Below are 16,073 nucleotides of genomic sequence, written 5' to 3'. Positions count from 1 at the left end.
ATTAGGAATGTTTATAGTTGTAACGTTTTTGTTTTGTTTTTTTTTAAACTAGGATGCACTCGTTAACGAACTATAGAAGCATGTAGATAATGAATTCCACCAAAGAAAATAGTGAGAGAAACACTAAGGGACTAAATTTTCTTAGTCCCACTAACATAAGCAAAGTTCTACTTTTAGGGCTATCAGAAGTGGATGTGATTAATATTTCTGAGGATCAATCTCCCCAGTGTTGAGGTTCCCTTCCCTAAGTTCCATTCTACATTTGCACCTTCATCTAAGAAAGTCCCTTTTTTAAAAGGGTAAAAACAAATGCTTTTCCTTTTGACTGTGAAAAGCCTGTCATCTCACACTGTGCCTAGCCAGAGTGATTACACAAAGGGGAAGTCATTGGCTACCCTAGATTTTGCCCTGAAATCATGCTATTAGAAGATTAAGAAGGCTTTTGAATACTGATAGCATTTTTGAAAATTTCTTCTCCTTCTCCTTCTTCTTATTTTATTCAGAGCATATGGGGTTTGGTGATTAATCTCTGTTCAAAACCACTGTAATTTAGAGACCGAAAACGAAGTTTACCCCCGAATATGCAAGCTAATTCATGTAATAAATCTATGTCCCTACCATGCGCCAGGCATTCTTCTAGAGCTTGTCAGTGAGCAAAATAAAGATCTATTCCTTTGTAGGGTTTGCCCTCTAGCAGGGAAACACATAAATGGATTACAGTCTTTCAGAAGGTGATAAATGTCCTGGATAAAAAGAGAGCAGAATGGATTGAAAGTGAAGTGTTGGTGATGGCTTAAACAGGTTTCTTAGGAACACAGAAGGAATACCATATTTTTATGAGTTAAATTTATTGGATGTTTATTATATGCCAGGTGTGATGTGTGATGTATGATGCTCAACCTCTCTCATTTAATTCTCTGGGGGAAGTGTCATCATCCCTACCTGACGGGAGAGAAGGTGAAGTACTAAAGTCAACCAACCCACTAAAAATCCCACAAGTCTAATACATGTGCCTTTATTAAGAATTATATAAGCAAAAAGAGAGAATTAAACTCAGTTCTTCAGATTGGAAGAATGTGGATTAGCCAGAAAACACTTTCAGGAAAGAGGAATTGATAATAGCAGTGAGTAAAGGATATTTATGTCAGCTTGGCTAGAATACAGGACCGTGCTGGGTGATCTGAGGGGAAAAGGTGGAAATTTGGGTCAAACTGGATTAGAGTGAATTTTCAGAGCTATATTTTGTCTAGACAGTACTGGGCAGACTTTGAGGTTTTGAGCAATGGTGTGGAGGCTGGGGTGGTGACAAATCTGAGTATGGACCATGGCATCAAAGAGTCACATCACTTTGTAGTATGATCATTGCATGAACTTGCCACTTGGAGTGATTCAACACTGCCGGGTTTTTCATTTAAATACTTGGCTAATCTTTTGGAAACAAAGCCTTTTAATTGAAAGGTTAAGGTCTAACAATCTCAAATGTCAGATCCAAGGTTATCTAATCTTGTGAAACTATGATGCCCGGTGACCCTCAAACTTCAAATAAACCAAGTGTCCTAAAGGTGGCTTAAAAAAAAAAAAAAAATCAAAGGCCATTGTGTCTTATAACCTTCATTCTAAGAAGATCCATTTTATCCTAAAAATAGAATTTCCATAATGTCAGTTTTCTAAAAGCTGATATAAGTGAATTGGTATTTTGAAATATGACCACCTAAAGGAATATCCTTTATAAAAGGCAGCTACTGACTAAAATAGTCACATCGTTATAGCTCCTTGTTTGAAGCAGAATATATAGCATTTCCCCATTTTATATATGTTCTCCATACAACTTGAAAGACTAGGAAGGTCAGTACCAAGGAAATGCTGGTTAAGAAGGGAGCGAGCAGGGTGAGAGAGAGATTTCTGCTTCTTATGCATTTAGAATAGTGATATTAGGGTGACACGTGCCTTTCTGCATTTTTAAAATTAAATTCCTTAGAGACAAGCTAACTTGCCAGATAGCAATATTTAAAATGTAGGTAAATCTACAGTCTACCTTGGGCTAGAGATAGAATCATGAGGGTGCTTTAGAATTCAGTCATGTGAAATTAAACTCAAAAGCTAGGAGAACTCACAAAGTGAACATGCACACGTCTAAAACATATAGAATGCTGTTCACGGTAAACTTTGAGCTATTGACTTGGACATCATTCACCGATACTTACCTCTCCAAAGTTATTGAGAAAAACTCCTGATATATTAAAAAATGAACGGTAAGTTTGGATCAAATGGTCACTAGGATTTGATAAAAATCTTTAACGCTGGTTTTTTAAAACTTGGTCAGTGTATGGTCTATTGTTGGTTTTTAGGCTGTTTTCCTTGAACCCAATGGGGTCTGTGGAACACTAATGAATTGGCAACCCAATTTAGGCATTTAAAAAGCCTAATGGATATCACATCCTTACCCATATTACAGTGGCATTATGCTAATTAAAAAAAAACAGGTTTCTTTTGATTTTGGCAGAAATTGTGTTAAGTCAAAGGGATAACCTTAATTATCCAGTGCTTGAGCCAAAGTTTCATCTATTTCTTCCATTTTTATTAGTTTTTTTTTTTTTTTTTTTTTTTAGGAAACAGTTTAGTGGCAACTTTAAAAAAAAAAAGAAAGAGAAGGAGAATAAGAAGTTGTCCTTGGGTGAAGTATCAGGATGAAAACTATTCACTACTACGATAATCACTAGCCAGGTGATTATACCCATCGGGTTAGATCGATGTATGAGCTATGATGAATACTCCATTACTCCATAACTTCTACCCAATACTCCACGGGTAGAAGTTAACCCAGGGACTTGAAAAGACCACACCATCTGGAGAGTTTCAGTAACAGCTTGCCCTGAGCAGATATAAACTAGAGGAACATACAGATGTTACTCATTATAAATAACCTAAAATTAAAAAAAAGGACTCAGAACTGTTTTACTTATATCAATGGATGATAAGGTGAACTGAAGCTTCCCATTTTGCCCACTCTATAATAAATTACAATCAGTGTTGCCAATGAGAGCAGCTTGTCACTCATTCACTTGGCCATCTGGTTATTGGTTCTTGAACACCTACTGTGTGCCAAGTGCCGTGCATTGCTATATATACAGTGCTGAAAGAGATGGCCTCTGTTCTTAAGGGGCTTATGATACAGGCAGGGGAGAGAGAACAAGCACGTAATAGTCACAGTCGGTGCGAAGTTGTTTAGAGGAAATGTTTCTGATTAGGGTAGAAAGCCTCATTGCCATTAATAACGTTTAATAAGAGCAAAATTAGTACTACTTCAAGGAATCCTATGTAAATTGCTTTCTTATTTATATCAACCATGAAAAGATTCAAATTTTGTCTTAAGGGCTTAATTACCCTCTTCAACAGACAGTTTTAAAATTATGACATTTACTTAAATCACTAATTAGATGAAGGATATTTACATTCAATGTTTGGGAGTCTCCATATTACAATCTGGAAGAGCATCTTGTGATACATTCGGTTATTAAAGAACATCAATGATGACTCCTGAAAAGTTACCCAAATTTCTGAATCAACGTTATATCATAAACCCCAGAAAGAAATGCTATGCTCACTTGGCATTCAGTTTTATCACTTCAGAAGGGCAAGCAATTGAGAGATGACATGAACCTCAGTATTCTAGAACCAAACACGTTCTGTGGCACTCTTACTTATCAGATCTTCTGAGTACAATAGTGCCACTTTCAGATCAGGCAAAACTACTGAATCACAGATTTTAATGAAGCAATATTACAAAAATGTAACCAGGGTCACTCTCCAGAATGGCACTGGTATTTAAGTAACATGTCCTACTTACAAGAGCATTAGAAAGGGAGTATCCAATAGCACCTGGTTAATGTCAGTCTTTAAAAAACTGGACTTTAGGGGCACCTTGGGTGGCTCAGTCATTGGGCGTCTGCCTTCGGCTCAGGTCACGATCCCAGGGTCCTGGGATCGAGCCCCGCAACGGGCTCCCTGCTCGGCGGGAAGCCTGCTTCTTCCTCTCCCACTCCCCCTGCTTGTGTTCCTGCTCTCACTATCTCTCTCTGTCAAATAAAAAACAAACAAACAAACAAACAAAAAAACTGGACTTTATTATCACTGCAAATAGGAAGCCCTTAAACAAGTGTTGGCTGCATGAAGTATAAAGAGTCCAGATCCTAAAACAGAACAGGGTTGCCTCCATTGTTACAAAGTTGAACATTTGTATCTCCATACACTATCTGGAAACAGAACTACAGAATGTTTTTGGTACATGGATATGTCTAAAAGATCAATAACAGTACTGTCTGTAGTTTAACATAAAACTAAGATTTTATCGTAGACTGTTCACGTGTCTACCGAATCTGGCAAACCTGTGACCCTCTATTTTCTAGAACTATCCTTTATGTCCACACCTCTCTCTCTACCAAAAATTTTTAAAAATTATTTTTAGTATTCCTCCCTAATCTTGCCTCATTGTCACCCCAAGTTCCCGTTTCCAAAAAAGTGATACTTTCTTGTATCATGTATCTTGTCCTTCATGATTCGCCAACTCATATTACAGTGTTATTTTGGTATTTTCTGTACACATAACATAAGTACTTTTTAAGATATTTAGAATACTTGAAGTAAAGAAACTTTGCAGGATGAATTTTTCCTTCACCTTCTCAAAAAGGTCCAATGAGAATCTGAGTTGTAAGAAACCAGTTGTAACTGACCTACTTTTATGGTTGAATACTTGTGGGAGTGCCCTATCAGACTTCATGGCCTTCCTGATTTTATATTAATCAGGTATCTCTATCTATCTATCTACCTATCTATGTATATTTAGACAGAGAGAGAGAGAGAGACAGAAACCCTTTCCCTAGAGAGGCTAACCTTTTCCATTTGCCCTGGACACACACACACACACACATACACTGTGCCTTCTTGTGTTGCGTCCCTAGGCTCTAATACTTACTGCCTTCACCTACGTGAATTCCGTCCTGTCATTCAAAGTCCACTCAAGGTGTGTTGCCTTAGGGGAGTCTTCACTGACCTCTCACCAGCCTACCATTTTTCTACCCTTGCCACGACCTATTGTTGCCCTCTGATTCATATAGAACTCTTTCCCCAACTCAATGAAATTTTGAGGTCAGGTCCTACTTTTTGATACCCACATAGTTTGGTAAAGAGTAGTGCACTTACAGCATTAGGGGTAACACATATTTTCCATTTGCTCTGTAATATTGGCTTAGGCAAATCTGTTCTCTACGTTGCTGATTTGTCATGGAATACAGATTTTTCTTCAACTGTTAAACGATCTCTGCTCAAATTCATCCTGCCAATAGAGCTAGGCGAATTTATCTGAGTCAGTATTTTGTTTTCCTGATTTAACAAAGATCTACTGCATAACAAATACAGATTAAAGTTCTCGTCTTTATATCCAAGTCTCGGTGCAATCCATCTCTCCCTTCCAAATCCATGTCTTCCCTCTCTGCCATCTGTAGTTTCTCTTGGTCAAACTGGCCAGTCTGTATCTTTGGACATGCACCTCCATAATTTGCTTATGTGCTTCTGCCTAAGGATGCATTTTTCTTCTATCTGACTTCTGCCAGTCTTTTAAAAGCTAAGTCCATTATCACACTGGTGTCCTTTTCTGGACCCTACCCACACTACTTCATTATAATAAAACCTTATGTTAGTTGAGTAGATGTCATTTTCTCTAAATTTCTTATAGGCAGTGATGGTTGGCATTTACGTGTCTGCTAGCAGATGTCAGGTCACTATTACCATCCAACTTTCAATTACAGCCAACTTTCGTCATTGAGAATTTTAGACAAGCTGAATAAATCAGAAATCCCCAAAGAACAAGTTAACAGGCAGTTAAACAAGCATCTATGTAACAAGAGACCCTTCCGAAGATAGCTTCAACATTGAATAAAATCAGCTTTTCAGTTGTTTGTCAATTGCCAATATGATGTTTCTGAAAAGCTTCAGTTATAGCTGAACCTTGGTCCAAGCAGAAATCGATATTAAATCTCCTTATTATCAACCAGCTGTGGATGGAAGAACCTATTGGATCAGTTATATATTTGTTTTCTACTTCAAAAATGGGATTTCACTTACGATGTTTACCTTCAGAAGCAAAGGTTTAAAAGAAAAAAACCCAAACACAAAAATAAAAAATACCACCACTACCACCCAGTGTTAACGTAATTAAAGCGCAGCTGAGACTTTCTTCCAAAGGACAAATATTTGAGCAACTACTCAGAAGCATACCATTCCCACTTCCAATCCTCTGATCTAGAGGTCAGTTGTATGTTTCCCACCTGGGTTAACACTGTGCCCCAAAGCCAGACTGGCTCAGCATTCTTCTTATAATCTTGCTAGCCCTCTGACAGGTATTGGAGCATATGACAACTAAATGATAATGGAAAGCACTTTAGCATCTGCATTGCATATCATAGAAGATCAAAACAGGTTTGGACCCCTAATAGGACACTTAAAATATGGAAAATAAGTGAGGTCAATTGTGTGAAATGTTTAGAACAAGGAGGGTAGCTATATCCAATGTGGACACATTTAGTGAAGCTTTCATCACTTTCCAGTTCTTTGAGTAGGGATTAACTCTAGATCTTAGGAGGACTGAATTGTCCTGCCCAGATGAGATTTAAGTGGTACTTTAAGAGTTAATATTTGTGGGCCTGTACTGGTTTATGAAGCATTGCCACATTCTCCTGCTTGACCCTCACATTTAATAGTTTCAAGGTGTGCAAGAAAGAAGGCCTTCTAATTTTTCAGCTGAAATGTGTTCCTCTCTAGATTTCAGTTTGCTTACAGCTCACAAACAATTAAAGCAAGAGCCTTTTCCAAATATCAGACTAATTGTTACACTGAGAATTGTAGTTCTAGAGCAGGTGCATTTCTGAAGGAGCGGCTCTGAGAAAGCATTTTTTTTTCTGGTTTCACCCTTTAACTTGGAGGCAACTCATTTTACTGATGGAGAAAATGAAGCTCAGACACAATATCTCTTGTCTTAAATGGCAAAGTGAGTTGTGGACACAGTCATTTGCAGGTAAGAGTCTAAGCTCTTAACCACTAACCTATGTCATCTCCTCGAAACCAGAATTCCAATTCTCTAATTCTGGATCACACCCTTGTATTTTTCAGTCTAAGGTGTGATCTCTGCTAAACATCAGTCTCTGATTAACATCAGCCATTCTTAGGACTGTTTTGCAAGGTGCGTGAGGCAATTAAGGGTCAGGGACATTGAGCAGTATGCCTAAGAAATGGCACAGCTGTTATCCCAGTGCAGGTCCAGAGTCTACATTCTTTGTTTCACGTGATGTAGACTTTCTTCTAGATTTCCACTCACTAGGCATTCTTCCATTGCCAGGCTAGCAACATAATCCACATAATAGGTACTTACTAAATATTCAGATAAACACCAAAATTCAAATCATAAAGATTCATGCTTGAATCCTGGCTCTCCCATCTAATGATATGACCTTGAGCAAGCTGATATGTAGTGATCATATTTGAGCCAGGAAATGGAGATATTTTTCCATCTTCAGTTATTTAAAGTTAAAGATAAATGGGAGAATGGAATATTACTTTATAAAACCATAAAGCTCTATAAGAACCAAGTGTAGTAGATTCATTTACCAATAAAGAGAAGCCTTCATCTGCACTCTGGGCATTGCATGAAAAACAAAATAAAAAGTTTTATAGGTTAGAGAAAACCATCTGGTGCATGGGTTCTAGTTTACTAGAATCTTTTTTAAAAGAAGTAACCGGGACAGTCTCCAGTGGAGATTAATTATGCTCCTAAAAAACCCAAAAGAGGAGAAAGGATTTGGAAATAAGGTGATAATACAAAATAAGGAGTATATCGGTTTTCCTTGGATCAAGAAAACAATACTTGAGATACTATGAAAAATGTCAAGGTCTGTGCTTTTTCATCTTTTGCATCCTAAGATCCAGTTAAACTGAGCTATGTTTAAATGCTTTGCTTTATTATTTCCATGACTGTAGGAATGCACATATTTTGTTATGCTTTCCACTGAACAACTGAATTATAAAACAAATGAATTGTGAAAGTTACTCTTAGATCATGTGGAGGGCTTGTTGAAATACAGCTGGATGAGCCCCACTGCTGGAGTTTGGCTCAGTGGATCTGGGATGGGGACCAAGAATTTGCATTTCTAACAAGTTCCCAGATGATGCTGGTGTTGCTAGTCTGGGGACCACACTCTGAGAACAACTATTTTAGATGAATTCTCTCTAGCCGAGAAATACACCTGAAGGTAACTAAGTGTCCAGTCTTGAAAGACTGAATGAATTTGATTGTGAAATGAGAGTTTGTGTGTTTCATCTGTCACATGAAGATCTCAGTCTATTTCAGAGAAACACTGTGCATCAGAGAGAAATAGGGTAGCTTTTTACCCAGAGAAAATGTGAAACCACATATCCCTCCCCCAAATTTATTCCAGGTTGAATAGTATTTTTTTTAAAGATTTTATTTATTTACTTGACAGAGAGAGACACAGAGAAAGAGGAAACACAAGCAGGGGGAGCGGGAGAGGGAGAAGTAGGCTTCCCGCCAAGCCAGGGAGCCCAATGTGGGGCTCGATCCCAGGACCCCGGGATCATGACCTGAGCTGAAAGCAGACGCCACCCAGGCGCCCCTGAATAGTGTTTTAAATCTCACTTTTCCAGGACCGTTCTATTCTACCTGCTCCCTTACTCTGTGGTTACCTGAAAATTTAAGTGACAGCCCTCCTGCATTCTGCCTTCTGGTAACTTCCTTACAGCTGAACACTCAGCCTGCTGGGTTCACTCAGAATTCTTACTGGTTTAAGGCAGTTAAAGGTCACTTGCCTCTAGCTAGCTGGTATAAGTTACAGTAGCAGAGAAAATCTGCCAGTCTTCTTTAATATTGAGGCAATAGCTCCTGTGTTCCTGAAATTTCATAAGCCTTCATGTTCTAAGAATTAGCAAGAGTTAGACAATTAAGTGTTAAGATTAAAATAAGTTGAGAAGAGGAAAAGGATGAGGTAGGTAGACAGGAGATTCTACCTCAATAAAAAAGTAACTTCCATTTTTAGATCAGGAAGCAATTTGTTCAGATTTTGCTCACCCTAGAGTGGCAGGCTTCCTTCCAGTGTAGAAGGATGCGGGAAGGGGAGTAGCCATGGCAACCTGCCCAGCTACATGGGCAAGCATAGGACGGGGCCGCACGCACTTGGAAGACTTTACTTCTAGCCCAGTCACTCAGTTTAGTATGGGTGGTCCCTCCTTTCCCACTTCCTTCTACTATAATGCTGACTTGGGGAAGAATGGCACCCACTCCATAGAGTGGCGGAGAGGGGGTGGAAACTTCAGTGAGACCAGAGGAGATCAGCTTGACCAAAGCAAACTACAGGCTTTCAGGCGGAGAACACAGAGTAACTCCCTGTCTGTTCTAGTGTGAGTACAGCAGACACCCTGGCTTTGTCAACATTCAGTGCTTGAATGATTAGCAGTTTTCAGGTAGGTGAGCAGTGCCCAATTTTGATGAAGAAATTCACTCTGCCTTCAGTTTTCACAAAGACAGATAATTCAGTTGCTCAGGGGGCAAAAATAAAACAAAACACCTACATTTCTAGGTCAGAGAGAACAGAGTATTCTAAGCATATTAGATTAACAATCTCCCCAACAAACTTGGGCTAGGTACTCTTATTCTCTCCAGATAAGGAAGCTTAACTACAGAGGGGTTATGTAATTTGCCCGAGGTCATGTAAGCAGCAGTGGTCGAGCTGGGATTTGAATCAAGGCGGTAGGACTCACGCCACTACCTGGTTGTCCCAGGTGGGAGGCAGAAACTGGCATGAATGCTAGCCCTTTGTGTCCATCCTTAGCATCACCTGTTCCCTTCATTAAAAATGAGCATGGTTTTTGTAGAAGAGGAGACTGATGGCCCCCTCCCTCTCTTTCTGATTCACACAATGCAGTCAGGCTACGTCACTGTGAGTTAGGTTTCCACGAAGCACACCGAACTGCTGTTGCAGCTAGCTCACCTACAGGTGACTTTGGCCCACCTCTGTGCAATTCAGTGGCACGGCTTCAACTTTAGAAGTACATGCAGCACCAGGGAGAATTTTAAAATACCGCATCCTATTACTCAGGTGTTTCTTATTGCCAGTGTTGGTCTCGTCTTGATTCCTTGAGGAGGTCAGAAAACCTGACATGTTCGGTCTGTTAAGGGACACTCCCCCGCCGATCTGCTCTCAAGTCTTTCCATGTGGGGAGGCATGTTCTGATGCCCATGAGGGCAACTGGACACATGGGAGAGCTCAGTCTTCAGCAGCCTGCTCGAGCGTTTCAGCATCTTCACTTGTCTTTGAGAAAAGCATCAATTAAATCTCCAAGGCAGGAGAGATTGAGGGAGAGAAACACATGATGCCTTCAAAACCATCCAGATAAAAAATATCAATGGTAGCAAGTTTAGGCTTACGGTAGAATTAGAAATGAAGCAGCATATACTTGCTGTGCCACCCAGAGCCCATGTATCCACAAAGCCTCCTGCTGGCCAGGAGACACCCAGCAAGGCATATGTCTTCCTGCTCTCTTCAGTCTTCAGATAATTGAGGCATGGCCAAGCAGGCCAATAAATATCACCTCCAACCATCTGGTCAGAAGTTTCTAGAAGTCCCTGTACCACCTTCATGCCAACAAGTGTCTTAAAAGCAATTCCCTCAACCCAAACAAGGTGACTGAGATCCAGTCAACCTTTTGAATAAGACAAGAGGAATGCACAGGAATTTGGACTTTTAGTTGAATCTAAAACTGTCAAAAGTCTTGAGTGGAAATGCAGACTCTCCCTCAAAAGATTAGATAAGGCTTTTAACAAGTGCCATGCATGGCTCCCTTTCCTCTCCTAACATCCTCAGGTGAAGATCCAATTGTGTCCAAGACCAGAAGGCCAACAAGATAGGTGTCATGGGGGCGCCTGGGTGGCTCAGTCGGTTAAGCATCTGCCTTCGGCTCAGGTCATGATCCCAGGCTCCTGGGATCAAGCCTGCTTCTCCCTCTCCCTCTGCCTCTCTCCCTGCTCATGCTCTCTCTTTCTCTCTCTCTCTATCTCCGTGTCTCAAATGAATAAATAAAATCTTTAAAAAAAAAAAAAAGATAGGTGTCATGATTCAAAGGTGGAGGACATTCCACTAAGATCAATTGGTTCTGGCCATCCAGTAAAAACATGTAGGAGGGTATAACTTAAAGAAGAACTGGTTTCCAGGGCAGTTGTTTGGATAAGAGGGATAGAGCTAAGAGTGGGCAGGGAAAGGGAAAGTTAAGTTATTCACCAACAGGAAAAAGAATCCAGTCTGCCTTAGGGCGAGACCGATGAGGAATTTAGAAGAAGTAATCCGTCCCGGAAATACACATTGGAAAAGGCTACTAGAGCTCCTCCGTGCTTTCTCCAGGACACTGTCCACATCGCACACTCCGTGTTGTATGAAGTGTGGCACTGTTTATTGCCACACACCAGCGCTTCACCAAAAAGGTCCTTCCCCCAAAGATTAAAGAGAGCTCAGTCCCAAATGCTTCTGAATTCTCAAGGCAATAAACTTTTCTATGGTGTCATTGAGGCCTGTTTCCCTTCAAGGAAGGAGAGACAGAACCTGGGGTGGGAGGGGCACCAGGCCGGGAGAAAAGCAGCCTAATCATGGTCTGACTGTGGGTGTAAGAAGCAAGCATGGAGATGTCACAGACCAGGGAGACAAGCCATTTGGTAGCTGCAATGCTCCCCCATTCCCAGCTAGTTCCTCCCTCCCCAACAGCCAGTAGATGCTCCTGTGCAGGGAGCTAACCTCAAGCCTGTAAGGAAGATCAATTCTATACCCCATCAAAGCCATTCCGAGAGCCTTATCAGACATTTTGAAGGCATTTTTGTAGCTGCCTTCTTTCTTCAACCATTACTTCTGTTTAAGTCAGTTCTGTCTTACCTCCTTCTCTCCCACTCCCCTGCTTTGCCTGATTAGGGCCAGAAATTTTTTCATTAAGTCACTTTAGAGTGTAATAACAACATTTACTATTCATGAAGTCTCCCCTCCACAATTTTTAAGTCTTTCCATGTGTCTGGAAGCTTATTGCTGCTCTTCTCATTTTACAAGAGTGCCTGTCTTCCTTCCAAACACAAACTAAAAAGAAAGAGGAAAAGGTGGGGTGGGGGGAGGGTGGTAAGGGCGTGGAGATAACATCCAGATTCTTTAAGTGCTTTTAATCCAGTTAAATTTCCCTTTGGACTCAAACAGCTCCCTGCTGACACTGACGGCGGACCGAATTCCAGGCTAGGAATTGAGTCAAGCAAGAGGAAAGGAAGCAGAAACGAATAACAGAGTCAGCTCTATGCTATGAAAACCGCTATGCTGACTGGGGCTCCATAGTTTAACCCATTCATTTTTTCCCCCTTTTCTAGAATTCTCACTTAATCTTTCCACCCAGTTTACAGCAAGCAGGCCAACACCTTTTAAAAGCTCCAGGGATTTAAAACAAGTTTGTTCAGTCTCTTGGGCAGATACTTTCTTAAGAATGCGGGTGTAAGACAAAGTTCACATTTTCATGCCACATGTTGTCAGTCACCAGGAAAAAAGCTTCTCAGGGGCACAAACCGGGTCCCCAGCCTTTGTCACACGGCAAAAATAAACACCCCTGGAGGAGTTAATTAGGCAGTCAGCAGCCACACCAGCGTCCTACCAGGGTCGCCCGCAGAGCTTTTAAACAAGCGTGCGCGCGCACACACACACACACACACACACACACACACACACACACAAAGGGAGGCGCTTGTGAAATGTCACAAGCTGGACATCTGCCGCCCGATCCCAAAGGTAAATGCAGTCCCTGGAAGCATTCCTCGGATGTCAGGCCACAAAACCGCGGTTTCCCCAAGTACAGTCTCCTTTCTAAGATTCGCGCCCCCCTCCACCCCGGTCCCAGCGCTGCACCCCAAGGCGGGGAAAGCCAAGAGAGGAGGAGATGGCAAAAAATGGAGCCAAGGGGCGGAAGGACGGGAAAGCGACTCACGGCTAGCTAGCGCCTCCGCGAAGCGAGCATGACTTCCCGCTGCCGAGCCTCCAGGCTGCCGTGCAGCCGACACGGCGGGCCGCGCTTAAATAGCCGCCGGCCGGGGAGCCTCGGAGCCGCGCGGCCACTCCCGGCGAGATATGGTTCTAATCAGATGCTGGCAGCCGAGGACTCCCCAGGAATGCGCCGGGATGTTTTTGCTGCCTGGGCTTGGTAACTCCCCCTCAACGTGTCTGCTGAGTCTTCCAAACTTAACTGTTTATTAACCCGAGCCGCAGCCACGCTGAGCGCCCGGCTCCCCTCGCTCGCGAGCCCCGCCAGCGGGGGGCGATCGCAGGGCCGGCCGCCCCCCCACCCCCCGCCGGCCCCGCGGAGGAGGGACGAGGGAGGGTGCCGGTCGGAGTCCCGGCCGCCGCGAGCTGGGGACGCGGGACAGGGGAGGGAGCAAATAAGGACAGGAAAGGGAAACTCCGCAGGAAAGGGGTGGGATCCACCCGACCTTCATTTCACAAATTCCTTCGCTGGATTGCCACTTCAGTGATGTGGCACACGAAAGTCATCCTAACCCGTTGCGGCCCTCGGAACAAAGGGCTGCCTTTACTCCTGACTTTCCTGGCAAGAGGCAACGGATCCCAGCTCGGATCTGCTCTTTCTCCAGTGGAAAGTGGGATTGCCCCTTTGCAGGCATTGCTGATGCGGGTACACTTAACTTGGTGGGAACTCTGTGCGTGTACATGTAAAACGTACTGTATTTATGGACGAAATAAAATCCTGATAGATATAAAACAATACTCTGAAATCGATGTAAACAAAAACGTTCACCCCTATATAACCTATCTAAATAAGCTGTGCCTCTGATACAAAGATAATGTACTGACTTCTCTTCCCGTGTGTACATCCGTGTGTAGACACATAACGTGACTATGTGCACTAATTTCCACAGTGTTCCCTCCACCTCTAAGAGAAATAGGCAACACGAGAAATAAAATATTTGAAAATGTTGACACGCAGGGCTCAGCAGAAGGCACTCCATAGCATAGCTTCATGAACCTTCACAAACTGGGAATTCATTTTCTCTATATTTTAAAATCATGAACGATTGTACAATATCCCCAGAAACTCTGTCACTTTTAAAGAATTTTGGAATTATTTTGTGAAAAGCATGTCTATGTTCCTTTTATTTTTTTGAAGTTGGAGACAGTGTGTACTAAATGTGAACATGCCAAATTATGACTTGGATGAGAAGAGGTTATTGATTTTATTGAGTAAGCAACACACAGCAGATTTGCATTTTACCTCTGGAAACGGAGGGTTCAAATCAGGCTCATGGGACACCAAGGATGCATTTTGTGGTCCCAAGCCTAGCCCAACTGCAAAGCCGCTGTGTAATTTGGGGCAGCTCAGTGTGAGTGGCAGTCCCCGCTCTCAAGTAGGTCAGGCTTGGGACTGCCAGGGAGCCAGGGGTGCAGAGTAGCACAACCCCGTGACAGGGAGAGTGCCACCTCTCCTGGCCTCTCCGATTTCTGCCACCTGTCTCATCCCCTCACACCTGAAGGTGTGGGGGTGAGGACAGTGGTGCTGACAGTTTTCAGTGTTCCTCTGAGATAATTTGCTATTATTAAAAAAAAAAATGACTTCCTGTGAATGATAAGAGGTATGTAGACTTTAATCTTAGGACAGTATTTATAACATTTATGCAGAGAACTTTAATTCTGGTACATTTTAGGACACACTGCTTTATTTCTAAGACCCAGGGGTCCAGAAGGATGGTTTCACTTCCAAAGGCTGAGCAGCTGGACAAATGACAGCTGATTTCAGGCAAATAGAGGCATTGGCAATTTGGGGGGAAAAGGGGGTTTCTCTTTTAACCTCAATAGGTAATATTTTCTCCACTCAGAAGTGACCACCCAAACCTTTTTTTTTTTTTAATCAAAAGACTGTTACTAGAAATGTTAACATATGTTTGCTCTACCACATGGAAGGGATATATTTAAGGAGCCAGAGGAAGAAAATGATTTCATCTGCAATGAGCTGGAGTTTCAAGAGAAGACTTTGATGAAAACAGTCCATTTATGAGCAGTAGTCTCACACATACAGCTTAAAATTATCAGCTCTGTCATTTTACACAGAAATCTTAAGAGTCGACAGTGGAAAACTCCGATTTGAAGAGTATTTTTATATCTCTAGGGTGCTGATATTGCTTCTGGCAGTAATTCAGTGTCCTGCTCATAGTAAGGAAAAAAAAAAAAGAAGCATGAAAAGAAATTTAACTCTTTTTATCTCTGATGGAACAGTTTCCTGTCCCATAGAAGTCGTTCACTTTTCAGGAGGTCTAAAGTGAACATCGTTGCAGCTGGAGAATCACACCCAAGCCCACCCAGACATTAACCCTGCCTAAGCGGTCTTTTCTTATCACCACTGAAATTAATGTTTAGCACATTAAGGTGAGGAAAATTCAATGCAATGTTTGAAAAACTATGGTCTTTGCATGACTTTCTCTTGCACAAAACCCGCCTGTGAGGAAGGAAAAAAAAAAAAACAAAAAAACAAAAAAAAAAAACTGACGACCGTGTTCCCAGCCTAGGAAAAGGGTAGTTAATCCCGTGATGGTTTGCTGAAGAATGCATGGTTTATTATTAAAGTAATCTCTTAAGATTTTCCTGGAATGTGCTTCCACAGCAACTCTGCCTGTGTGAGCTATCCTATGTGTGTGTCTTTTCTTCCATAATTAAGCTGGTTTTCCCCCCTTTAGCTCACAGACCTAAAGTGTTCTCTTTCCCTTCTCCAGCCCTTCTTCTGTCCCCCTCCCTATGGCTCTTGTCTCCCTTAAACATCCCATTCTGAATCCTGCCATTTCCCATGAACTGTAAATGGCACTTCGGATGTGGTCCTAGGGGAACTCTCTGTGCACCTTGATGCCTTGCTGGACACTTCCAGATGTTCTTATCAAACGAGGACCGGTTCAAGTTTGTGGATCTAGCAAGGTCACAGCTTTTCTTCTTCTTCCTCAG

General features: G+C 42.0%; 1 protein-coding gene across 2 annotated transcripts in view; it reads right to left on the bottom strand.

Annotated features, from left to right (window-relative positions):
• The window catches only part of DAB2 (DAB adaptor protein 2), a 49,983-nt gene extending 36,503 nt beyond the window's left edge, over positions 1–13,480 (bottom strand). For both annotated transcript variants that reach the window (XM_027605225.2, XM_027605224.2), the window contains exon 1: positions 13,063–13,480. The gene's annotated coding sequence lies outside the window, so the exon portion shown is untranslated. The remainder of the gene's footprint in view (positions 1–13,062) is intronic.
• Between the last annotated feature and the right edge of the window lie 2,593 nt (positions 13,481–16,073).

The sequence above is a fragment of the Zalophus californianus genome, chromosome 5, assembly GCF_009762305.2.
Source record: "Zalophus californianus isolate mZalCal1 chromosome 5, mZalCal1.pri.v2, whole genome shotgun sequence".
In the NCBI taxonomy this organism is placed as follows: domain Eukaryota; kingdom Metazoa; phylum Chordata; class Mammalia; order Carnivora; family Otariidae; genus Zalophus; species Zalophus californianus.
The sequence above is the reverse complement of the archived record's forward strand: the minus strand, read 5'-3'. Positions and strand labels throughout refer to the sequence as shown.